Consider the following 26452-nt stretch of genomic DNA (forward strand, 5'->3'; position numbering starts at 1 on the left):
TAACCTACACTTACACTGTTTTATATAAACAATATATGGTTTCGTTAGCACGAACGAACTATGTTGCAGTGGCGGCTCGTGACTTTTTCGGAGTGTAGGAAGAATTTATGGTAAACCTAGGAAGGTTTGAAAAATGCGTTCAATTACATTCACACGTATCACTTGTAAAGTGAGATCCATGAGTATTACCGTGCAAATTGTCCACGACTATTTTCATTAATTTTTCTCTTACATCCTATGTGTTTTTAAGCGATGGATTCTTTATGTATGTTGCTGCAGAAGTTGTCAACAGCTTGTTTTGAGTTTTCTTTTCATTCTTGAAGCTCTTACTGGGTCAAATAAAGTGCACGAACATGGTGATGGACAATTTGCACGGTAATACTAATGGATCCCACTGTACTATCCTTTGCATTTAGAATGTTAGCTGCAGGCCTATGCTCAGGGTAGGGCAAGGGGCCCTTGCTCCTCACTTTGAACTATGAAATATTTAAATGTGAACCTATAAAAACAGACGAAAATATCATTAACGATATTTCAGATTTTTCAAGAATTTCGATTTTCTTCTCCCTCCCTGTGGTCGAGTGGATTCACGATAACAAAAACTGCTGCTTAAACTTCGAAATTATGCTAAATCAGTGCCGGATCTACAAGCCGCAAAACCTCGCAGTACGGGGGAGCCCGGAGACAAGTAAGCCTTTAGGGGGCCCTCAGCCATTGACATAGTAGAGGGTTCATATATACGTATGTAAAAAATAAGCGTAGTTACTCAGGGGTACAGAAACGAATACAATATATACAGGTAAAGTTAAAGTTCCCTGTGCATATAGCGGCGTGCCATGAAGGCATATTTAGGGTATGTGGAAGTAGGGCCCCACATATTTTCGATGTCGGACATCTTGGAGGTGATGTGATCAGCACCACGCTCCGGCCGCCTTTACCCCCCACCGGGTACCATTTGATTTCAGGCTGGGTGGGCCCTGAGCCACTTTAATCGGGGACAAAGCTGGAAAAATTCCAACCTTAGATCTCCCACTCCGGTCTCTCAGGCTAGGATTTCACGAGAAATGCAGTGATGAAGGTTTCTTCAACTTATTAATCAGGAAAAGTTATGACTGCATGATTGTAACAAATGTATCATTTTCCAGTTGTGAGAAAATAAAACAGTGTCACGGTATATATTACGTCACAACGGGCGAAACAGTAGGGGCCACGGCCTCTCCAGTACACATTTGCGCCCCCCAAATGATCATGTTTCTTCAATGAATTTATAATATCTAACATAAATTACTGTGACTGAAATGAAATTATGTGTGAAATATACAAGGGTTGATCAAATGAAAAGGTACAAAACGACACTGTCGGTGTAAATGAATACTTTATTCAAAGTATCCTCCATAGGCCTGAGCACATTGATCCCATTGCTGAACGAGCCGAATGATTCCTTTTTCCCAGAATTCCTTTGGCCGTGACGCGACCCAGTCCTTCACAGCGTCCTTGAGTTCATCGTCCGAGGTGAAGCGCTTTCCTTTGAGATGCTTTTTCAAGGGACCAAACACATGGAAGTCACAGGGGGATAAGTCCGGACTGTAGGGCGGATGGTCTAGCTGCTCCCACTTGAACCTGGCCAGTTCCGCGTGTGTGACCCTGGAGACGTGTGGACGTGCGTTATCATGGAGCAGTACCACACCCTCCGTGAGCAGCCCCGGTCGTTCGTCTTCCCCGTAAACGTTCACCACCCGGCGATGAATATCGGCCGGTTTAACACCTTCCGCTGTCAGAAAACGGATAACGCCTCGCTGCTCCTCAACAGTCGAATTTGCCAATGTTAACACCATCCTGTCCGAACACGCACTGCTGCGTCACTTGGACGGCGCTCTGTATCGGAGCCTCTGCTCTCTCCTGCGCATGCGCGTTCCCCTGCATGCTCCGATGCCACGTGGCGACTCCAATCGCACCCCTACATATCACGCTACGTTCTCCCATCACGGCATCGGTATTATATAAACGATTCCGTTGTTACGACGTTTCGTACCTTTTCATTTGATCAACCTTTGTACAATTTTAGTCGCCCCCCCCCCCTTTCCGGACGTCCATGGGCCCAATATATAACTTTTGCACACAGATATGTCGCACACAACAAGTGGGAAATTACGCAGGATAATTCTGCTTTGAAATGGGCAGAATCAATAATGTTGAACTATCACTCAGTCTGGGTGTATTTCTTGTGCTTGTGCGTTTACTACTTCAGTATTTCCTGACAATGAATTAAGAAAAACGCATGGTAGCCTATGTTATGACTGGCTGGACAGTTACGATGCCAAAAATCGACCTCGTCTTGATGAAAATTTTATCTTGGGCCTTCCTTTTTTTTGTAAATATGTGTGAAGATATTAAACTCCTATGAAGAATGTAAGAATAAGTATTATAAACCGAATATGATAACCAAATTCTCAGTAAAAAAGTTACATGTAAAGTAATGCAAAAGCTGGTTATTGCAATTACAATTCTTCAGAAGTTAACTCAAGCGTATTAGGTCCCAACAAAAATAAATAAATAAAAACAACTTTGCCCCCCCCCCGCAAACAGAATGAAATCAGTATTTATGCTTTACTTAGATTTGTCCCCCCATCTCTAAAGAAATCGGCGCCTATGCGCATCATCATGCACGTCCGGAAAGGGAGGGGGGCAAGGAGGGGCACGACCCCGCTCCCCGGATAATGAATGTCCACCTAAAAATTACATATTTCACACAATTTCATTTCAGTCACAGTAATTTATGTTAATTATTATAAGTACGTTGAAGGAGTATGATAATTTAAGACTTTAGCAGTGTTTTTTACAGGGGGCATAACTATTATGGGGGAGAATATGCCTTGATCCCCCTGGAAAAAAATCAGTATTGCTTGCCCCTCCCTGGAAAAAAATCCTCTGGACGTCCATGCACATCACCACCATCCCATTTAAAAATTTTGAGTTCAGTTCAATATGGCGGACGTTCATGACTAATTCTACCCAGCCTAACTCATTTACTTTTTATAGGGGGTGTTAAGGGACTTTTGAATCACCCTGTAGGCCCTTGTATGTGACTTTGTCAACATGAGATCAAGAATTACACAAACACATTCATCTTATATATATCATTTGTGTGTGTGGAGGTAGGTTGAGGGGCCCTTGGGTAATATTTTGCGGGGGTGCCCAAGATTTGTAGATCCGGCACTGTGCTAAATGTTTCTAAATTGTGCTAAGATTTATTATTAATTACTTTTTTAGGATAATTATAATTCTGCATTTACTTTTCTAGCGTTTTAAACTTACATTACTTGTCCTTAACAGTTATGTAATAGTATAAATTTCCCCCCAAAATTGTTTAAAATTGTGCAACATACAACATGGGTTCAACATAGAACTTAAAAAGATTTGAGAAAATTGTTACCTCCAAATTTCCACCGATTTCCTAACACAAAATCTCCTGACAAACTAAATCGGGCAGGATGAAGAAAATATAGAAGATGGATCGTGGCATGTTTGTAAAAAAAAAAAAAAAAAGCTTGCCGCTGGATCGGTATACTCCCTTTCGTTTGAAACATGTCCGCTGGTGAAGTAGAAATAAGATTTGGACATAATATTATTTATATTTCCTGAAAACATATTCCATTGAATTCGATTTTTCCTCTCCCAGGGACTGGCGTTTGCAGATTTTACCATTATGTCAAAAGCAGGGTGCTAAGTGCCAACAAATATCAAACTGTGCTTGGTTTAGTACCATTTTGCTGGGATTGGCAACGCTGATTGAGGAACAACTTGCTGGTTCCTCAGTCCTCGCCGATCTTCGCAACCTCGACGCCCCTCCCTTCACTGCCCCTTTCACCCCTCACCCATCTGTCTGTAGGATGACTGCCGTGGTTCTTCAGCGAGCGGCAGAAAGCCTGTGGCCATCGTCTTTCGGTGCTGGTGCGTGCTGTTGCGTGCGAAAGCAGTCAACTCTTGACCAGTGGCGTCGCTAGGCCCTTTTGGGGGGGCTTCAGCCCCCCCAATTTTTAGCTATTATTACATACAGTATATCGAGAAAACATATTTGAACAATTGTTAATGCAGGAACATACCTCTAGATACATATTCTGGGAAAGAATCTTTTCGTTGTGACATAGTTTTTTTTTAAACCACGATCTTACATCTGACACGCCATGTCTTTAGCTGGCAACTGCAAACGATCGCCGTCATTTGTTCTATTTTCACAACGGTTGCTACGCGAGGAAACGGTAGTGGTGCGTTTTGCGTTACGGAGTTTGTGATATTGTGTGTTTGTTATCAAAGCTTTTTGTGACATTTACTGTTGTTCGTACAACAATGGACAAATTGATTATTCGAAGTAAGCGCCTGAAATCGGAAGCTTTAAGCGAATGCAGCACAGCCACAGATTGTCTCGATGAAGATAAGGCACCTGCTTGAACTGCACCAGCTCAATCGGAAACATGTCCTCCCACTCCAAGTTCATCTACAAAAGAAGTCGAGAGTTTCATCACTTCAGATTTAGGCATTAAAAGCGAAGGGCCTAAACAACCGTTTCTTTCCAGATTTCCAGGTAGTGTTTTCGGTAACCAGAATAGGTGTTTTAATGAAGTATGGTACAAAAGTTTCCGGTGGATTGAGTACAGTGTTAATCACGATGCACCCTTTTGTTTTCCCTGTAGACATTTCGGAGGCCAGACAGGTAAGGCAGATCCTGCATTTACAAGTATCGGTGTTCGTAACTGGAAAAAGGCTATAGAAAATTTAAAGATCACGAGAAATGTGCTTCTCATGCAGGCGCGACTCGTGCATTATTTTCCTGGGGGTTCACCGAAGTCATGACACATACTCAGTTTCCGCAAATAGATTTTTTTCGGGAAACAAAGGGATGAGGAGGGGGCTTAAAAGATTGGTACATAATTTTTTCATAGAATGAGGTTTCATAGTAGAGGTGTGCGTATAAATTTAGGGCTAAAACTAAGTACAATAAATTGTACACCTATGAAAGAAATTTCTGGTTTTATGGACGTCATAGACGTCCTCAGGATTTGTTCCAGGAATTGTGTTATTGATAATTTTGCAAGAAATTCGAACCGCAGAGTACAGCTGATACATAAAGACATAGTTCACCAACATTAGAAAAACAGGACAAGAATATCCATCTGTTTTCATAAAAATTAATGCAGTAAGTCTATGTTAGTTTTAATTCCTTATGTTTGTTATATGTTAGTGTCTTATTAATCACTTTGCTATTTTCAAACATTAAAAATATTTACAATAGTAGTAAGTCATGTATCTGGTTGCAGCCCCCCCCCAAAGCAGATGGCCTAGCGACGCCACTGCTCTTGACAGTAGCTAATCTAGTCAATTTTACGTACATTGTGCTCATAATCTTATAACTAGAGCCCGGAAGTTCAGGCATTTATTTTCGTTAAAATAGGCAGGCAAAAAGGCATTTATAATGTGGTAAATAGGCACTAAAAATGAAAAAAAGGCAAAATAAACCGAAAAAAGGCACATTTAGAAGTTGCTTACTTTTATCTATAATTTCTGGCAAAATGTTAAAATCTAAATTGGGAAGAGCATTTCAATTTTCTCCGTCTTGATTGCACATAACTACAAGGTGCTTTTTAAGTTCTCAACATTCATTGATAGTCGTCTGTCAGAGAGAATGTTTTTCATAATAGAATATGATCTTTCTACTTCGACAGAAGTTATTCGAGCATACATATAACAAGCTAATGTAGCTGGACTCATTTTGGTAACAGCATTTTCACCTTTTAGAATATCACAAATTATTTTAAATTGTTTCAAGTCCTCATTTGCACTCACTACCCGTTAGCACTTTTCCGCAACAGCTGACCCCTTTTCTCCTGGCACTTCCATCATCTGCAGCATAGATTCCTCGTAGATTTTCATGGATGCTATAATTGTAATTGTCTCTGACAATGCACCATAATGTGCAAAAAGTAAACTTGAATAGCACAGGAGTTTATTCACTTAACGAATTGAAGCCGCTTCATTTTCTGGAAGAGCATCGATCACCTCACTGATTTTTTGAAGGTTGTTAGCATAATATATAGCTGCTGATATCCAGGTTCCCTATCTCGTCAAGACTGGTTGCTGAAGTAAACTAAGCTCAATCGCAACTTCCTGAAATTTTCGGGTTCGAGAGGGAGATTTCAGAAATATTTTCTTTGTGTTCGAAATCAACCTGTCCACTTCAGCAGTCAATCATGCACAAGAAATGTTAACCGAAAGGCAATATCCTGACTCAGCATGAAATACTTTTTTCTCACACTTTTCTCAATCAGCAATGTTGAAACATGCGTGAGTTCAATATTACTTAAATAAGGCGAAAATTATTCACATAATAAACGGAAGAAAAATAAATGCCAACAACGTTTTTTGGGAGAAAAATAATTTATATACACATTTTTTTTAAAAAAATGTCAAATTTCATTGAAAAAGGCAAAAAAAAGGCATTATAATTAAAAATAGGCAGTGGGGTACCAAATAGGCAAAATAGGCAAAATGAAAAGGCTTCCAAAACATTCGAAACAACATAAGAAACGTATATCCGGAAAAAATTTATTAATATATGCAGTAGATAAAAAGAGGCATTTTGCCAAACTTCCGGGCTCTACTTATAACGCATTAAACTCCTAAAAAGTAGAGAACTCGAAATAAGTACAAATGTACGGTAGGAAGTTCCTCACTTCCTACATGGAGGAATCTCTCCTGCTATGTTGTAGTGATTAGCTATTTTTTTCGTCAATAATAGGGCCAGGGCTGGAAATAAGTGGTTATTATTGTATGTCGTTATTATCACAATTTCTCCCATAGTCACGGTAAACTGAATGACCAGATATTAGGAGTGAAATGAACAAACAAAGAAATGTAAAAAAATTCTCTGCATGGATCTTGGGTTCAATCCCCTTTGAGGCATATTGCACAGTGGTTCGGATCTAAATTTAAACTGTACGTTTAGCCTATAATAAGCAAAAATTTGACTTACATTAATCTTTAAAAAATTGTCTCGAGTCTCTTAAACTTGGTGACAAAAGACATAACAGTGAAGTCTTCAAAAATATATTCAAAAACCTGATCGCCCCTCCCCGAGGATCCGCGCCTGATTTCGTGTTAGTTGTTCCAACAATCGGCGACAGCTCCAGTGGGAAGGGAGCACAAGGAATCTGCATTCCCTTTTATTACGATTTGATAGGACTCCGATGCTACCATTCGAGCAACTAATCTGATTTATCCTGACTTCATGGATTATTTTGACACACTTAAAAACAAGAGAATGTTATTGGATATAATTAGAAGTTGCCACTTTGATAGGTAAAATAAGCGTTTGATAATGAACAGTGAACACACATAGTTTTGCAATTAAATACCGTACAGTGGAACCTTGAATATTCGAACCTCAACATCTCGAATTCCTTGATAAGTCGAATATTTTGTAATCCCCTTGAATTGTCCATAACACTCAATACTAATTTTATCTCAACAACTCAAATAAAACCTTGGTAAGACGATTTTTTGTACAGTTTATGGGATGCCGCTCGAACTCAATAACTCGAAGACAGAGTATGATAAACCTCTATGAGTCGAAGTTAAATTCTAATCACCTCTATAACTCGAAGTTTTAGTCGCACGGACCTTAATAAGTCGAAGTGTAGGGTGCGTACGTACAATGTCAGGTGATCGACAATCGTGTCGGGACTTGAACTACCCCACCCTCCGTGTATGTAACCAACACTTTAGACCTCTATAACTCGAAGTCAGCGATTTTGGCCCTCAATAACTCGAACCTTGGTAAGTCGAAATCCTTGATACCTCGATCCCCCCCCCCTCCTCAAGTTCGAGTTATCAAGGTTCGACTGTATAATGAACGTCGCACCAGTGGCACATCGGAAATGGAAAGAAACACTGATTTAGAAACGTTTAGTAGCCTCCTATAACGCTTGGTTTTAACCTTCAGCATGTTCGCTTATTACTCATAGGTAACAATACGAAATACAAAAAATAATTGTAATAATGCAATGGAAAGAATTGGTATACCCAAAAAATTAAGACAACTTGTACAGATGACTCTGATGGACACCTCAGCAAGAGTAAAAGTAAAAGGACAACTTAGTGAAGAGTTTACATTTGACAAAAGTGTAAAACAAGGGGACGGATTGTCGACTACACTATTTAATATAGCATTGAATGATGCTATAAAACAGATTGACCAAAGAGGTACCATCTTTAATAAAAGCTCACAAACCTGCGCTTATGCAGATGATATAGCAATCATTGCAAGATCTGTGAATAAGTTAATACAAGTATTTAACGACATGGAGAACCATACTAAGGAAATGGGCCTAGAAGTAAACAAAATATATGAAAATAGCACGAAAACCAGAAAGAAGAAAAGAAATAGAGATAGGTAATAAGAAGTTCGAGGTAGTACATGAATTCAAATACCTGGGAAATCAAATAAATGAAATAAATAACATAGGAAGATGCGTGGAAGGAAGGATTAGAGCAGGAAATAGAGCATATTATGCAAATAGAAATCTGCTGAAAAGTAAGATAATAACAAGAACAACAAAAATGAAAATATATAATACATTAATCAGGCCAGTAGTAACATATGGAGCTGAAACTTGGACGTTGACCAAAGATACAGAAAGAAGGCTAATGGTATTTGAAAGAGCAATATTAATAAAAATATTTGGACCAACTAGAGAAGAAACAGGATGGAGAATAAAATACAACCACGAACTGGAGGAACTAATAAAATATAAAAATATAGTTCGCTTTATCAAAGCCAGGAGAATCAGCTGGATAGGACATGTATATCGCCTACCAAAAGATGCCATGCCGAGAAGAATAATAGAGAGTAAGCTATATTCAACTAAAAGGAAAGGAAGACCTAGAAGCAGATGGAAGGAAGAAGTATGCATGGACCTAAACAAGATAGGAGTAACAAGATGGAAACAGAAATGCCAGGACAGACAGAAATGGAGAGACATAGTGGAGGATGCCATGGCCCGACAGGAGTTGTAGCGCCGGATGGTAAGGGTAAGGTAATTGTAATAATGTTTATATTGTAATTGTATGGGACACCTGTAGCCTACTTCAGAAGGGACAAAAAATCTATGATTTTTTCAGACCTCTGACAAAAATGGTTATAGGTCTCTCGTATATTGTATGCCCCAGAATCTAGGACTGATCCCGACTTAAAGTATTTCCCACCCGTGTCATCACCACCCTGTTGAACCATAGAAGCATTCTCTCAGCCAGTGATGAATTCAGAGGGTGGCGCAGGAGGGGGTAATGCCCCGAAAATTAAGAAGCCCCCGAAAATTTCAGCAACACGGCAGAACATTCTGACAATAGGTAAGAAATTTGCCAAGCCATGTTCATTTTAGCTTCATTTAATTTATTTTAATTTTTCTTATTTACTATTAACTTCCTTGTTGTTTTCTTAGCAATCTAATAAGCATTGATTTAGCCTTCTTTAAAATTAAAACTCAATCTAATGAACGAATTTAAATTATCGTCCGTTTTGACAACTAAGAAATAGGATGGATCAGGTTGTGTGAAGATGTCAGCTGAGAGGGACAGGAACCCATAGAAAGTTTCATCATGATGCCACCCTCAAACATACTGTACATACGATATACACCTTAGTTTGCTGTAAATGTAAATTATTGCATGCTATAATACAGTGCGTTCATTTTAAAACCGGCCCGAGGTACATTTTTAATTGTTTGCCCATTTACCTCTTTCGTTGTTGTGTCAGTCGTGTATGTACGTATACTTGTAGCGGGGAGTGCGAAGATTAAAGGGGTGAGAGGGGAGACAGGGTAGAGGTAGGGTGGAGGGAGCGTAGCAGTGGAAGGCTGAAAGGACTATGGCCCGCCAGGTCCCCAGATCTCAACAGTCTTGATTTCTTCTTGTGGGGTTATTTGAAACTAACAGTGTACAGGCAGAATCCACATACCCTACAAGAGCTGAAATATCACATTATTGAATCTATTCAGAATGTAACTGCAGAAGTACTCCATAAGGTTGCTAGGAACATGGTGAACCGTCTGGATATGTGCAACGGAGAACATCACTGCCAACATTTGCTGTAGTAGTTCAGGTATCTGTTACACTACTCATATATCTGTACCTCGGGGCCGGTTTTAAATTGAACGCACTGTATTATTATTTTATTGATTCTCATTATCTTATTCTTAAAATGAGAGTTAATTATATATAATTACACTTAATTTAATTACATATCAGAAGTAACGGATATTTTTAAAATGTTGGTATTGTTTTATTGATATAATTTGATGCCTATGATAACCCCTCCCCCCTTAGTGGCGGCGATTGGGTTCCAAAACCGGGGGCAAGATGCCAAAACTGGGGGGCAAAGACAGTATATTTCACTTTGTAGATAAGGTTTAGCATAGTGAGGGGCAACTGCCCCCCCCCCGCCCCCCTAATCGCCGCCACTCCCTCCCTCCATCCCGGAGGAAAGTGGCTGAATTCAACACTACTCTCAGCAATCTCCAAGGTTCGATCAAAACTCCACCTAATTTCCGCTTCAAGCGCTGACAAATACAGAAGTGCGCAGTTTCCATCATTCCTCCAACTGCCTTACCGATGGCGCAGTGGTAACATCATCGCCTTGTAATCAAGGGGTCCCGGGTTAGATCCTACTTTAAAATTGTAGGTCCAGTCCCGATTAGCCTTACTGTGCATAAAGTGGACTTTAAACACCAAATCAATAAATCAATCAATCATTCCTCAAAATGAGTGCTAACTCCAACATGAGTTGATTGGTGCAGAGTAAGAGCGTAGCCCAAACATACGGTGTAAATATGATTATTAACGAATTGTATTGGAAAATATAGCTCCAGAAAGACATCATTTGTGAACATTTTTAGAAGGTGTCGTGAAGATCTCGTGTCTGGTGTAAATGAGAGGTCTAGCCCTCTCAAGGTTCCCAATGACATGGAAATCCTGGAAATGTCTGAACAAACCTGCGAGTTTTGGGATTGAAAATTAATTCCGACAATATCTTGATGGAAGATATTCCATATAAACATGTTTTTTGTTAGTTTATTTTGGTTCATTTATTTTTAACAATGTTGAATATAGTTTATTCAACTGGATAACAAGTGACCGAGCGCGTTAAGTTGTCGACTTTCGATTCCAGTCCCGGCCTGCGCATGTGTGTTGTTTGTGTGTGTCATTTCATTAATTTTACCTAACATTGCTCATCCCCATCGTCGCAACTAGCCAAATGTGGCATTAATACGACGTAAAATAATAAAATTACAAAAGAATATATAACAAATGCAGTTTAACACTTATTCCTTTTGTAACTGGCATATATTTTTTCTGTTATGTAAGACACCAAAAGCAATAATATGCTACGGTAGCTGACTGTCAGTACTTCTACAGACTGACGTTGCTGGTTTTAAACCCCCTTTATATGGTTTTCCATTGCAGCTTGTCCAGAAGTAATCACACTTCGTGCGCATGGACGTCCGCTGTATTTTTTCCAGGGAGGGGCAAAGAAGGTATTTTTTTTCCAGAGGGTCCAACATGGCATATTTTCCCCAATAATAGTGTTCATCCTTCAAAAAACATTGCTTAAATTTGAATTTATCATGTTCGTGCAATAATTAACACACATTATTGTGGCTGAAATTAAATTATATGTGTGAAATATGTAATTTTTGGTTGACTTTCGTTTTCCAGGGGTGGGCACGGCTCCCCCCTTGCCCCCTCCTTCCGGACGCCCATATTCGTGCGTTAGTCCTTACTTTGATTGTTTCCAGAGTATGTTCATAGTTTATAAACCATAGATAAATATTAGTGCCAACTGTGAAACTGTGCTGCGTGGTTGCATAACTACACAGCATGAAATTTCCTTTTTCGAGGCTTCGACGAGAAAAACGTTTCAAAGCAAATGATGTCCTTCCTCTGCACGCTTTAAAACATGTCGCTGTTTTACTGCGATATGATAGTAAGGAAGCTTAGTTGTAAACAGGATTCAGGATCCATATCGCCTGAGAAGGTTACTGCACCACGAATAAATAACAACAGTTTATTATCTCGCTTTATGGTGAGAAATCAGTTCCGAATAACCTCTTCCAGGCGTGGAAACTCACCAGAAACGCTTAAGATAACGCAGTTGTTATATTTTTAGCCTTCCAAGATGTTTCTGTGATATTCTGCGCGTGAAGTGAGCAAATTCGATTTTTTCCCCACTTTTCCAACGACACGTGTAACTGCTTGTTTACTCACTTCCCCTACACTACCACTCGGTAAGGATGGTATGGAAGGAAGACTGGGCGCAATCTCTTCTCGGTCTCGTCTCAAGTTACAAATGTTATCTGTCTTGTCTCGATATATCGACCCCAATCTCGCTCTCTTCTCGATCTAGTCTCGAACTTCGATTAGCTGCAATATATTCAGAAAATAATATACTTATTAACAGGGAACGGATTTACATGTACCAATAAAGTTTGATTTTATTTTATTGGTTTGCTTTATTTTACTTCGCTTCTTGTGTCACTTTTGGCTAATATGCGAAGATGGGGATGAGTGATGATATGATGAAATTGATGAATGGACACTCACAAACATCCATGCCCAGGCCAGGATTCGAACCCGGGAACAACTCCGCCACGGGGGCCGGCGTACCAAAAGAGTGTCAGATATGTAAATATATATTTAGTTATCTTAATCAAAATATGGAATCAAATATGAAGTTACAATTGTGAAAAAATGGCAATTTTCATGAAGCAAGCACTCACCGAGCAAAATAAAATACATTAGGCTTACAGGATATTATTTGTAATGCAAAATTCAAATTCAGCATATGCTTTATTTTCTGCTACCTAAACAATCGCATGAAGTAATGCAAGTATATTTAAAATATACAATGGATTTCTCCGTGCAAGCTTCAGCTAGTATTCTCTATTGTTGCAAAGGATAAATACTTTGGCTATTGTGAAGATTAAATAAAACAGATAAACTGAACAGAATGTAGATGAACGGAAAAACCTTTGGTATTTAACACGAGAAGATAAAATGTAGTAATGTTATAATATCATGAATATGGAATATATGTCGGAAAATATTTGAAAAACATGGAAATTATGTGTAAAATTAACTAAAATATGTGCTAAAATTTAACATATGGAAAATCAAAATAGCATTTTTCGAGATTACATGCTACAATTTATCAAGATTATACGAAATATCATTGATATTAGTATCATGAAGATATGTATGGACACATAAATCCTTTCCCTGTGTATTAAAATAAACTAAAGACACAAGTTTTTGCACATTTCACGACACATATCAACTATCTGTAAACAATCAGACAGCCACACTTTACAAACGTGAAGACGCTTACAATTAGATTACAGAAGGCAAGGGCTTATCAGAATGTCAAAGGATTTGTTTATACAGAGTGGCGCACGAACAGTTGACACATTTGAAATTACATTTTTATAAAAATAAACTGTGGTCGGAGCTGAACAATACACAAGCGCATTCGGTAGTCCTTGGAAATACCAGGAGGCGGACTATCGCTGGGCTGGCTGGGCATGGTCTAGTAAACACATCCATTTCCCGCCAGTCAGTGCAGCGCACCCAAACAGTCCTGTTGTATGCAGAAACAAAGAGCGTTACAAGTACGCAACGGAAATTTCGAGCTCATTTCAAAACACGATGGGCTCCAGCAAGAAACACTATTCTTCGTTTGTACCGTACTTTCGAGGAAGAAGCCACAGTGAAAGAAGAAAGACGACCTCGCGTTGCTCCAGTTCGGACCCCTGAAAACATTGAGGCTGTTCGAGTTGCCATGACACGCAGCCCTCACACCTCACCTCACCCCACCTACCCCTCACACCGCTAATGTTGTGTTGGACTTTTTGAGCACAGTTTTTGGTGATAGAGTGATTTCCAATCGATATCCTGATCGACACAATGGAGATTTCTTCTGGCCGCCTTCAAGCCCAGATTTAAATCCCTGTGACTTTTGTGTGGATTTTTTAAAAGGAAAAACTCTTCCCGTTAAAGCCAGCAAACATTATGGAAATGCGAGGTCGGATAGTTCAGTTGTGGTGATATTCACGAAGACATGTGCCGTAGAGTGGTAAGAGATATGCGCACCCGCCTTGAAGAGGTTGTTCGGCAAAACTGGGGCCATACTGAACATGTGATACAGTGAGAAAACATTCCATGGACAGACTATTCTGTATATCATAATATGCACATGTAATATTTATAAATAAATTTGCAATCTAAATTTCAAATGTGTGAACTATTCGTGCGCCACCCTGTACGTCCACTTTTTACACTTTATACTCCGTATACAGCGTATACAGGGTAATTCGGGACCTTAAAACGGGATCCGAAGTATTTCCTTCACGGGAAAGTCACCCTTACAGCATTACCCCTTCGCCTTGGAGTAACCCAAACGTATCACAATGTAATTCAGGGTTCCGAGTTTGAATCCTTGGACGATGCATGTGGTTTTTCTCCCTTTACTCATCCTCAGAATTAGAAAGTAGGAATTGGCGAAGTGATTTTGACTTGATTTCCGTTATTTATCGTCGCACTGAATACTAAGTTTTATGATATTGTTAGAGTTTTACGTTTAAATATACACAAGTTATCAACATATCAATATTTGCGTTCCGTTTTCAATTAATCTCTGATATTTCACATATTCAAGTTCATGGTTTTTCATGGTTTATCTCGCCTGTAATAATTTATTGGTTTGATTGATTGATTTATCTTCCGTTGTTGATAAATTGGCTTTTTTTCTAATAAGAACGTACAACTAAAATCTCATGATAATCAATTACGTTGCTCCACATCTACTTAATTTTTTTAAAAAATCTGCTAACGAATGTGACGTCATATGCCATCAACGAGTACCCTAATCAACCAACCTGTATGTATCTATCTTGATTACGCGGAGATCTGGCAAGATGACCTACGGTTGTCATGACAAACGGTGCTGCTATCTGTTATCGTAAAGTTACAGCAAAATCGGCTTTAGTACGGCCATAATAGGCTCATCCGTATCTGTCCATTTACACTGCAGAAGCTTTTGCAATACGACAGGCATTGCTTTATGTACAAAAGAAGAAGTTAAATTCAGTTCTAATTGCAACCGATTCAGCCTCTGTGCTAAATTCTTTACAGTTTGCATCATGGTCATGTCATACGGAATGGTACATTGTTAACATAAGAATACTCACACTGAAATTAACGAGATTGGGATATAATATCAACTTTATTTGGACACCTGGACATTCTTTAATAGAAGGGAACAATATAGCAGATACTTTGGCAAAATATGCAGCGAATCAAACAATCCAACGGCCGCTTTCAATGAAGTTTCCGTCCGTAGTTTTGGAATCACACACTAAAGAAAATACTATTTACTGACTGGCAAAGCTTGTGGACAAATACTAGCACTCAATGCGGTAAGGCCTACTATTCTATACAAGAAAGAATTCCAAAGGAATGTTGGTTTAAACAGATTCAACTCTCCCGGAGTTCCCTCACAACTATAATGCGCTGCAGGTTAAATCACACTATCGCCGCAGCTCACCTTTACAAGAAGAATTTAGTGACTTCACCAGTTTGTTTGTGCAATGAATATACTGCAACTCCAAACCACATTATATTTCAATGCAAACTTTATGAAACTTACAGGGAACCATTTTTACAGGAATTGTACAGGAGTGGACATCAAGCGCCACTGACACTGCCTTGTTTACTGACTTCACCTTCATCCTCGGTAATCTATATCCTTACAAAATATCTTAATAAGTCTAATATAATTCTGTAAAAGTGTAATGAAATTTGGAAACTATTTATTATGAAAGGAATAATTGTGAGTAAATATTATGTGCATACATGTATATAATACCAATTGATAAATTGTTAACTGGTGCATGGATTTTGTCCACAACCAATAAATATTTTATATAAAAAAAAATAGCCTCATCATATTCTCCAGGTAAAATAAACAGTGACAGGTTTATGTTTTGCTTCAGCTTCGTATTGAATGTTTTCAACTCGGAAATTGCAAAACCAAACCAAACGTAAAGATATCAGTATCCATGGAATAAGTAAATAAAACCGTAAAGAGTTTACAAATGAAGTAAACAATTTTAAATTTATATTGTGAGAGTAAAATATAAAGCTTTGGTGCATTCTTGCACAATGTTAAATGCAACGGAAGTATTCCATAGTCCTAATATTACAAATAAAAGCACTTTGCCCATACGATTTGCTATATTTATCACATGATGACAATGAAATTACTCATAAAATATTACGTATTTTGCTGCTGGATTGAAAACCGGGACAATTATGCATCCCGAAGATATCTCTGGGTTTAATTTATAATTAAACAAATTCTGCCACACAAACAGCATAATGTACACAAATTTTCAAAATTCATCGAAATATTTTAGTTTTCTGTCTCCCGTTCCGTGTATTTAATCATATAAATATTATAGATCCAAGTAATTAATAATTTGATGACTGGTCACTGTTAGGGTCCTGCATTTTTTCTCTCATTATTGGTTCACGCCACAACAATGTTTGTGGATTTCATCCAGTGTAGGAATTAGCATTCAGTGTTATCGTTTTGTTTAACGAATTCAATGTGTTTAACAAGCAGACGGTTTACTTCATGCAACATTAACCCCTGTTCAATTAGGAGGTAAGAGCAGCAAGCGTGGTATTACGGTATCACATGGTATAATCGTACAAAGGCGTGTGGCCGTTAACAACGCGTAAATTGTTTTGTTTTTTGCTTTAGTCGTTTCAAAACGTGCAAAAATACTATAATACTATCTTGAAACCAAATACCGAAATTTTTAAAGCAAACTGAGAATATATCAACACCTCTGAAGAAGAGTGATATAGTCTCTCGAACCCGCCATCGAAGTTTCTGGGTTCGAGTCCGGACTGTGTACGGGTGTGCTTCGTGATTTCATGCTTCTCACTCTCATCGTCGCAATTAGCCAAAATTTGAAGAAAAGTGACGTAAAATATCAAGAATAAAGATACAAACACAGATCTCTGCGCAGTGGGGTTCTGGGGTTCTTATTCTTTGTGACCATCAGATCTCACTTCTTTTGCCTGTCCAATTCTCTTCATTTCTCTCTCTTGTCTTTATCTTACGACACTTAAAAACATGACGCCATTATAGCCCTCTTAGGAACATAAGTTTACGATTTAGATCCCTCTCCTTTAGAAAAAAATGTCTGAAAAGAAAACCTGATGTTTTCTTATTCTCTAACAAGGGGACTTTCTACGAACGTTTAATTTGCAAGCACCCTATCGATAACTTTTAATATTCAGTTCTCTACAATAGATTTCATAGAAATTTATATTTATATTCATTCACGCCTTATGTTTTAAGCAGGACGTCCCGGATTATAAGGAACAGTTCCTTATTATTTTCCCCGCTTGTATTCAAGTTTCTGAACGGTTAGACCATTTACTTTACATTCGGTGTCGATGCATTTGTGGGACAGATATTAATTCCAGTTCCCCTTCCGCGCCTGTTTGTGACCATTTCCCCCTCTGCACTGTGTACTTTCTTTCCAGCGAGCGATGGTGTTCAACGTGTTACAAGATGAGAAATGAACGTAGGGACTTCTGATAAAAAGAAGACGAAACGACTACGTATATTTCTTAGCCATGGTTCGAGGAAGAAGATTTTCACTTGTGGTTGAAGGAACGTGGTAATGAATATTAAAATAAGAAAAAAATGCAAATATTGCACATGGTAACAACGATGTAATGCAAAATGCCCGAGGAATGAAGCACGAGAGTATCTTATCTACAGCACCTATTACTAGTTTGTTCGTAAGAAAGAACTGTTCTGAAGACGAAAATGTGAGTAAAATTGTTCATTGGGGCTATGTACAATGTTTTGCACTTTCCCCCACTTATTTTCAACTTCTGATTACGATTTAGTCCCTCATTTTCATGCTGACAATTTGGCAACCCAGGTTTTAGGTCTCATCAACAGTTGAATGAGCATGAAAATGTTAAAGTAATTCGTGGATCATTCCTTGTTTATCTACGTGGCTGCAAAAAAACAGACACGAGGATTATTGTAACAGAAAAAAATATGAATAATAATTAGTCGTATCTTCATTTCTAAGCCGGTAGATTAATCTTTCTGTTTCAACAGAGAAAAAATGTTCCTTTTTAAGCCCTGGATATCAAACGTCTAACATAAAGTATGCCCTTGCACACTTGTTCCGGTTGTAAAACATACCCACAATCCACCTCGCGAAGCTTCACGCCAAACAAGGCTGATTTTTGAAGTGAACGTCATTACATTAATTGAAAATATTGTTACCGTGTAGGTCGATGTAAGCTCATTAATAGTCCATAAAAGGCTTATTTTTTTCTGTCAGTAAATGTACGGGAAACGAGTTTCCTCTGTCCGAGCTATTAACGATAAACAGCCATTGTGTTGTTGAAGGAAAAATGTGCAAGGGCTGGAAATCGCGTTAGCGATCACCTTTCCATCATGGCTGCGATAGAGCAAGGTAGGTTAAATGTCGTTTTATTATCCTGACATACTTGTAAGAGCTTTCATTTCGTTCTAGAATTAAAAGTAAGGGAATGGTTTAACTTGTAGAAAAAGCATTACTTTTTTATGGTAGTATAGTTGTGTAGAAATATATCTAATTCCACTATCGTACGCAGTATTTTATTTATCGGAGGGATTGGAATTGTAAATGTGGATATTACGGAGCTGCGTTCTAGGGAGGGGGATATAGTATGAAATATTTCGTAATAAGCATTTTCAACCGTCGTTTTAAAAGTTGTTCCAAGACAAAAATGGTGATCGGGGGTAATTTGAAAGGGAGTTTGCACATACCACTTTAGTTTTTTACGAGTTCTTTACGGCTTTTATTTGAAAATTTTGATTTTCTCAAAATTTCAGGAGTGGCTGTAGCTCCATCAGCCCCCTTCTGCGTACGCCAGTGCCTAATACCATGGGATCCGTAGAAAATTTTCTAGGGGAGGGTCAAAATGAAGAATTGTTCTAAAGTGGTACATGTCTTGACTGGTAAATAGTGTGACGTCATGTTTACGTGTGATGGTAAAATTCATAGAAATGTATTGATAGGGGCTGAGAGAGAGGGGAGCTATAGGGGTGGAAAGAGGAACAGGGATAAAAGCTGGAAGGACCCTCCTCATAAAATTCCCAGGATACATTGGCACATTGCACATTGGTTCGGATTTCACTTTAAACTGTAGGTCCAGTCCCAATAAGCCCATCTATGCATAAAAGTGGACTTGAAACATACAACTCAAGCAAAATGACTAAGCACGCAATCGGAAATTATTAAACTAAATGTCACTGGAAATTTCAGCGCAGAGTTAGGAAACGTGGAGGATCATTTTTTAACCCATCTCTCATGCCTAATACAGCGGCTTTCAATAATGTTTGTTTAGGGGGAGGGGGACTTGGTGGTAGAGTGATGGTTCAAGCGGCGGATTTCTCGAATGGAACATTCGATTTGACATTTGACGTCACTAGCGCAGTGCACTATGGTTCAATTCACCCAGTTCAGCACAGGATAATGTTCGTAGGATGTGGGACGTATGCATACTGTTTTCCATTTTTTCTTTCGGAAAAGGTTGTTTTTGATCGAAACGCCAATGTTTGAACATGATGAAAAGGACATAGAGGAACGTACACACACTCCAGATGCTGAAATGAGCATTTCACATGTTGATTTAATGACATCGGATGTTGTTCGGGTGGAATTCACGGCTGATCTTTCTATGGAGATAGGTATACTAGTGGCGCCTGCCAAAAAAACTAGTAACGAACAATGCTGTTGGCATGGACAATTTCCCAAGCTGTTTTTTTTTCCTAATTTGATGCCCATCAAATGAGATGCAGGTATGGATTAGTGGTCACGATTAGATTGTGATTATACTTTGATTTCGGTTATTTTATTTCGCTTTTTCGCCACTTTGGGTTAATCGCGAAGATGAGGATGAGTGGTGATATCGATAAAGGGACACTCACAAATAACACACTTATGCCCAGGCCAGAATTCGAATCCGAGGTAGGCGTCGTACCCCGCTAACTACTCCACCACGGAGGTCGACAGATTGTGATTTTTCAGCTTTCTATTGGCAGTGCCTGCGAAAATTTATGTGTACTACTACTACTAATAATAATATACATAAAAATAATGATCAGGGACTTTTCATTTTATCCGCTTAACCTAACAACCTTTTCAGAATTCAATAAATAATCCTTAAAAATTATTTTGACATTAATTTGTTTAGTAGGACAGATGTTTTTATAGCGATCTTAACTAGGCATAAGCTACATAATTATAGATAATGAATATACAAGGTGTACCAAAAGTCCCATTACCCCCTTTGAATTGTTGACAAACCTGCAAAATGTTATTTTAACAGCATGCGTATGATGAGAGGATGATATACCATTAAATAAGAAATGACCACCATTTACTACAGAGGAACTGTGTGCACACCGCCATTTTCATGGCACAGTATTATTCGCCTCCAGGTGCGATGTGAAATCCTCCGTAACATGGCTGGCGTAAGGGAAGTAAATGCACTGCGAACAGCTTCTTGAAGTTCCTCAGTTGTCTGATAACGATTATAGGCGACTTTCTGTTTGATGTGCCCCATAGCGCATTAACACAAGATGTCAGATCTGATCTTCGGGGTGGCCATTTCAGAGGTGCTGGTAAATTTGGCGATCCTCGTCCAATCCATTTGTATCTGAACACATCATTGAGGTATTCTCTTACCGGAATTGTAACGTTTGGGTCGTCTTAGTCGTCTTGGTCGAATCTGGTTCCAACAGGATGGAGTACCAGGGCACTTCGCAATACGTGTAAGAGAATACCTCAATGATGTGTACAGAGACAAAAGAATTGGACGAGGATCGCCTAATTTACCAGCACCTCTGAAATGGCCACCCCGAAGACCAGATCTGGCATCTTGTGATAATGCACTATAGGGGCACATCAAACAGAAAGTCGCCTATAATCGTTATCAGACAACTGAGGAACTTCAAGAAACTGTTCCCAGTGCGTTTACTTCCCTCACGCCAGCCATGTTACGGAGGATTTAACATCGCACCTGGAGGCGAATAATACTGTGCCATGATAATGGTGGTGTGCACACAGATCGTCTGTAGTAAATGGTGGTCATTTAATGGTATACCATCCTCTCATCATACGCATGCTGTTAAAATAACATTTTGCAGGTTTGTCTACAATTTCAAGCGGAAGAATTGGGACTTTGGTACACCCTGTACACCGATGAGCCATTACATTATGACCATCCCGACCCTGGAGCGCGGAGAGTAACACGTGACACGCTGGCAGCATGGTATATATTGGGCAAGTTTACAGGTTCACTGTTAGCAGTGTCTCCGGCGTCAGAATGGGAAAAGCGGCCGATTTATCCCAGATTGATAAAGATCAAATTGTGATGTCACGGCTCCTTATTACCAGCATCTCTGAAAGGGCGCGGAGAGTAACACGTGACACGCTGGCAGCATGGTATATATTGGGCAGGTCTACAGGTTCGCTGCTAGCAGTGTCTCCGGCGTCAGAATGCGAAAGCGACCGATTTATCCCAGTTTGATAGAGATCACATTGTGATGGCACGGCACCTTGGTACCACCATCTCTGAAAGGGCGCGAAGACTAACACGTGACTCGCTGGCAGCATGGTATATATTGGGCAGATCTACAGGCTCGCTGTTAGCATTATCTCCGGCGTCAGAATGGGAAAATCGGCCGATTTATCCCAGATTGATAAAGATCAAATTGTGATGTCACGGCTCCTTATTACCAGCATCTCTGAAAGGGCGCGGAGAGTAACACGTGACACGCTGGCAGCATGGTATATATTGGGCAGGTCTACAGGTTCGCTGCTAGCAGTGTCTCCGGCGTCAGAATGCGAAAGCGACCGATTTATCCCACTTTGATAAAGATGAAATTGTGATGGCACGCACCTTGGTACCAGCATCTCTGGAAGGGCGCGGAGAGTAACACGTGACACGCTGGCAGCATGGTATATATTGGGCAGGTCTACAGGCTCGCTGTTAGCAGTGTCTCCTGCGTCAGAATGGGAAAATCGGCCGATTTATCGCATTCTGATAGACATAAAATTGTGATGGCACGGCACCTTTGTACCAGTATCTCTGAAAGGGCGCGGAGAGTAACACGTCACACGCTGGCAGCATGGTATATATTGGGCAGGTCTACAGGCTCGCTGTTAGCAGTGTCTCCTGCGTCAGAATGGGAAAAGCGGCCGATTTATCCCAGTTTTATAGAGATCACATTGTGATGGCACGGCTCCTTGGTACCACAATCTCTGAAAGGGCGCGGAGAGTAACACGTGACTCGTTAGCAGCATGGTGTATATATTGGGCAGGTCTACAGGCTCGCTGTTAGCAGTGTCTCCTGCGTCAGAATGGGAAAAGCGGCCGATTTATCCCAGTTTGATAAAGATCAAATTGTGATGGCACGGCTCCTTATTACCAGCATCTCTGAAAGGGCGCGGAGAGTAACACGTGACACGCTGGCAGCATGGTATATATTGGGCAGATCTACAGGTTCGCTGCTAGCAGTGTCTCCGGCGTCAGAATGCGAAAGCGACCGATTTATCCCACTTTGATCAAGATGAAATTGTGATGGCACGACAGCTTGGTACCAGCATCTCTGAAAGGGCGCGGAGATTAACACGTCACACGCTGGCAGCATGGTATATATTGGGCAGGTCTACAGGCTCGCTGTTAGCAGTGTCTCCTGCGTCAGAATGGGAAAAGCGGCCGATTTATCCCAGTTTGATAAAGATCAAATTGTGATGGCACGGCTCCTTATTACCAGAATCTCTGAAAGGGCGCGGAGAGTAACACGTGACACGCTGGCAGCATGGTATATATTGGGCAGGTCTACAGGCTCGCTGCTAGCAGTGTCTCCGGCGTCAGAATGGGAAAGCGATCGATTTATCCCACTTTGATAAAGATCAAATTGTGGTGGCACGCACCTTGGTACCAGCATCTCTGAAACGACGCTGCTTTTAGCTGCTCTCGTGCCGCTGTTGTGAGCACGTGTGTCGTCCGTGGCTCATACAGGTACAAGAGTAATGACCAGGACAGTGTTTCACGGTTCATCGAACACTGATACGTATAGGACTGCGAACATAATGTCATAGCTCATTACATAGGTGGTCATAATGTAATGGCTCATCTCTGTATATACTGCTATATCTCTATTCCTGCACCATCTTTTTTCTCTGTTTGTGCAATAATCACAATTATTAATTGACCTATTTTAATAATATTATTATTAATATATGCGTTAATCTTATTAACTTATTAATTAGAACTTTATTATTATTAGGGCTTAGCCGATATCGATTGGATTTTATTTATCGATACTTTTTCACGTAGCCCAAAATTGACGCGTGACACTTTTGAGGAGTCTCATTATAGAAGGTTTTCTTATATTCTGGTATAATTTTGTAAAACTGTGGTAAGTTGATGCTCATAATGGGAGTGGAATATTCCACCCAATAATATTAATCAAAATTTTGAAATAATTTAATTGTTAAAATTTTGAAGCATCAGTATTGATTCAAAGTGGTACAGGTTCAGCCCTAATTGTTATTATTATTATTATTATTATTATTATTATTATTATTATTATTATTATTATTATTATTATTATTATACCTAGGTATGTGAGATACTTGGTTCGGACACCTAACGATACATAGCTTGGGAGTGACCAAACTAAAAGAAAGGAAGGATAAAATATAGAACGAAGAGGTGCCATGCTATAGCGATAAGGAATAATTAGAGAAATATAAAAGAATAGAGGCGATGAAAACGCGAAAGAAAAAGTAGTAGTTATTGAGTAGAAAAGAAAGCAACGCCTTCCATGTGGGTGGTCCATGCATGTAAGTAATAGCTATATTATCTGAAGTAACAGAGAAAACTGCAGAGTGTGGGGGGTGATATGTAACGTTGCAAGAGATAGGATTTTATGCCTTTTGCACGCGAAGGGAAAGCGAATTGATAAGTGTGAAAGCAAGTCATAGAAAAGTAACCTATTGAATGGCTCACCTGCAGTTAGGACGAACAAATTTTAGGCGTGAACAGGTTTCTGTGTGCAGGGGGAGGCCTCGAATCTAACAAGGAAATAACGAAGGTTGATTTTATATAGACTTAAGTCAAGGTGATACAACACCTCTGCAAGTGAGCACGGAGTTGGGTAAATACGAAATTCCTTCTTATTTCCATTATTATATTGGCTATATGACTTTTAATTGTAATCGACAGATAGTTCATAAATGTTGATTTTGGAATGTGCACAATATCTCGTAATCATTATTTTTTGTTACAAAACGTTAGATTGAGATAATGATATTAGTACATCTTGAGTTTGAACATGCATTCACACACGATCGCTATCATACACATACATTATATACTATATACCATAGGCGCCGACTCCATGGGGCTGGGGGGGCTCGAGCCCCCCCCCCCCAATGTTAATGATTTTGGGGCAGAGCCCCTCAAATAATTTTGCTTAAGAGGATCTAATGCATTATTTTGCTTCTCTGGTAAAGTTTACTCTGAATTGTGCCACATGAACTTAACTTTAAATACACATTTGAGGGGGCTGAGACCACTAAACCATCAACTTTGGGGGCGGGGGGACTATGACCAGAGATAGAAAAACACATGACTTATTACTATATACTAAGTATATAATTATGAGTATTGTTAACATTTTTACTAAAAAGAGTTTCAAAATAACGAGGTGATATGACAATTATGCCAGTATGTTGTTTAGTGAATTCTGAACAATTTGAGGTCGTAAACACGACTTTCAGGCAATATTGATCTGTACGATATTTAGTTATCCTCGAAATCTCTTCCTCTAGTCCAAAGAATAAGGGGAAAATAATTCTAAAGTCTTTGAATTCATTTAACACTGGCTTGCAGTAAAGTACGCAAGGAAAGCTTATGAAAAGTCTGTATTGCGAAAGCGGGGATGGCTATGATCAAAGGCATTATTGCTAAAGCACGGCGTGCTGTGTGTTTATTTATTATTGCAAAATTAAATTTTAAAAGTAAAATATTGTAGCAAGAACAAAAAAGTAAAACTAATTTTCCTGCGATTTGTGTTAGCATTTATGTAAATAATTAAATAAAACTGTTCAATATTGTAAATATTCGTTATTTTTATGGGTACGTCAACACTAAGATTATTTGCACCCGTCACATGTCCTTTCTTTACAGGTCTGTTGCAGACATTAAAACACACCCATGCCCTCGCCGGGGCTCGAACCCGAGACCTCCGGATCAAAGCGAGTTGAGTCGACCACCCAACACGCTCGGCTATCGAGGCCGGCATAAAACTGTTATATTGGCCTCTTAATGTAAATACATAGCCTACTTTTAAATAAAAATGTTAATTGTTATCTAAAAAACAAATGAGCAGACACAAAAGACAGAGAGTATTTGAAACATTTTCTAAACGTTTTTCATGTTACATTTCATTTGAATGAGGAATATAAAAACTGCTATACGAAGACGTAATTTTTTTTTTTAGAAAAGGGAGGGAGTGAGTCATTCATTCATTTATTTCAGTGATCAGAGAGCCCCCAATAATTTTGCCAGGTCGGCGCCCCTGTTATATACTATATATATATTATGCGTGTGTACATACATACATGATATATATATTGTTTAACGTACAAAAACTTGTGTGAAGTCCACTTTATGCACAGATAAGTTAATCGGGATAGAATCCAAAGTTCAAAGTGAGATATAACACTAGGAATGATATCGGGACAAAATGAGATTTAGCTTTAGTCTTGTCTGGAATTTTTCATGGCTTGTAGACGCCTTTAAGGCAAACATCTTTTCTTAATGCAGTTTTAGTTTGTTTGACGCCTCGTTCCGAGTCTACGAGCCCTCGAGATACGCAATTGTATCCGGAATGTATGCAACCACGCAGAACAGGTCCACATTTGCCACTAATGGATTGACTTTCTGATTAGATGCAGGCTAATTTGATTTTAGATACTTAGGGTAGCTTTCCTGCTACCTTTGACTAATCGTGACGATGAGGATTGGTGTTGATATGATGAAATTGATGAAGGGATACTCACAAGGAACGGCCGGGATGTTAGCGCGCTGTGCTAACCACTCCGCCACGGTTGTCGGCGACTGTGTGATTAGTATAAACAAAATATATGACTTGTCTAAATAATGGCATAGATATCCGCTCGGTATGTGTGAATAAGTCGGATTGTTAAGTAAATTTGGTTTAGGTTTCGTTTTTCAAACACGG

At 39.3% G+C, this 26452-nt stretch overlaps 1 protein-coding gene and 1 long non-coding RNA gene across 4 annotated transcripts in view; one reads left to right on the forward strand and one right to left on the reverse strand.

Annotated features, from left to right (window-relative positions):
- LOC145977970 (neuropeptide CCHamide-2-like) overlaps positions 1-26452 on the reverse strand; it is a 315146-nt gene that overhangs the window by 4871 nt on the left and 283823 nt on the right. The gene's annotated exons all lie outside the window — the stretch shown is intronic.
- Positions 18403-26452, forward strand: part of LOC145977971 (uncharacterized) — a 374894-nt gene continuing 366844 nt past the window's right edge. For 2 of the 3 annotated variants that reach the window (XR_014440641.1, XR_014440640.1), the window contains exon 1: positions 18403-18620. This is a non-coding gene — a long non-coding RNA (uncharacterized LOC145977971). The remainder of the gene's footprint in view (positions 18621-26452) is intronic. The other variant, XR_014440642.1, reaches the window with a different exon arrangement.

The sequence above is a fragment of the Lepisma saccharinum genome, chromosome 24, assembly GCF_977018435.1.
Source record: "Lepisma saccharinum chromosome 24, izLepSacc3.1, whole genome shotgun sequence".
Lineage (NCBI taxonomy): Eukaryota > Metazoa > Arthropoda > Insecta > Zygentoma > Lepismatidae > Lepisma > Lepisma saccharinum.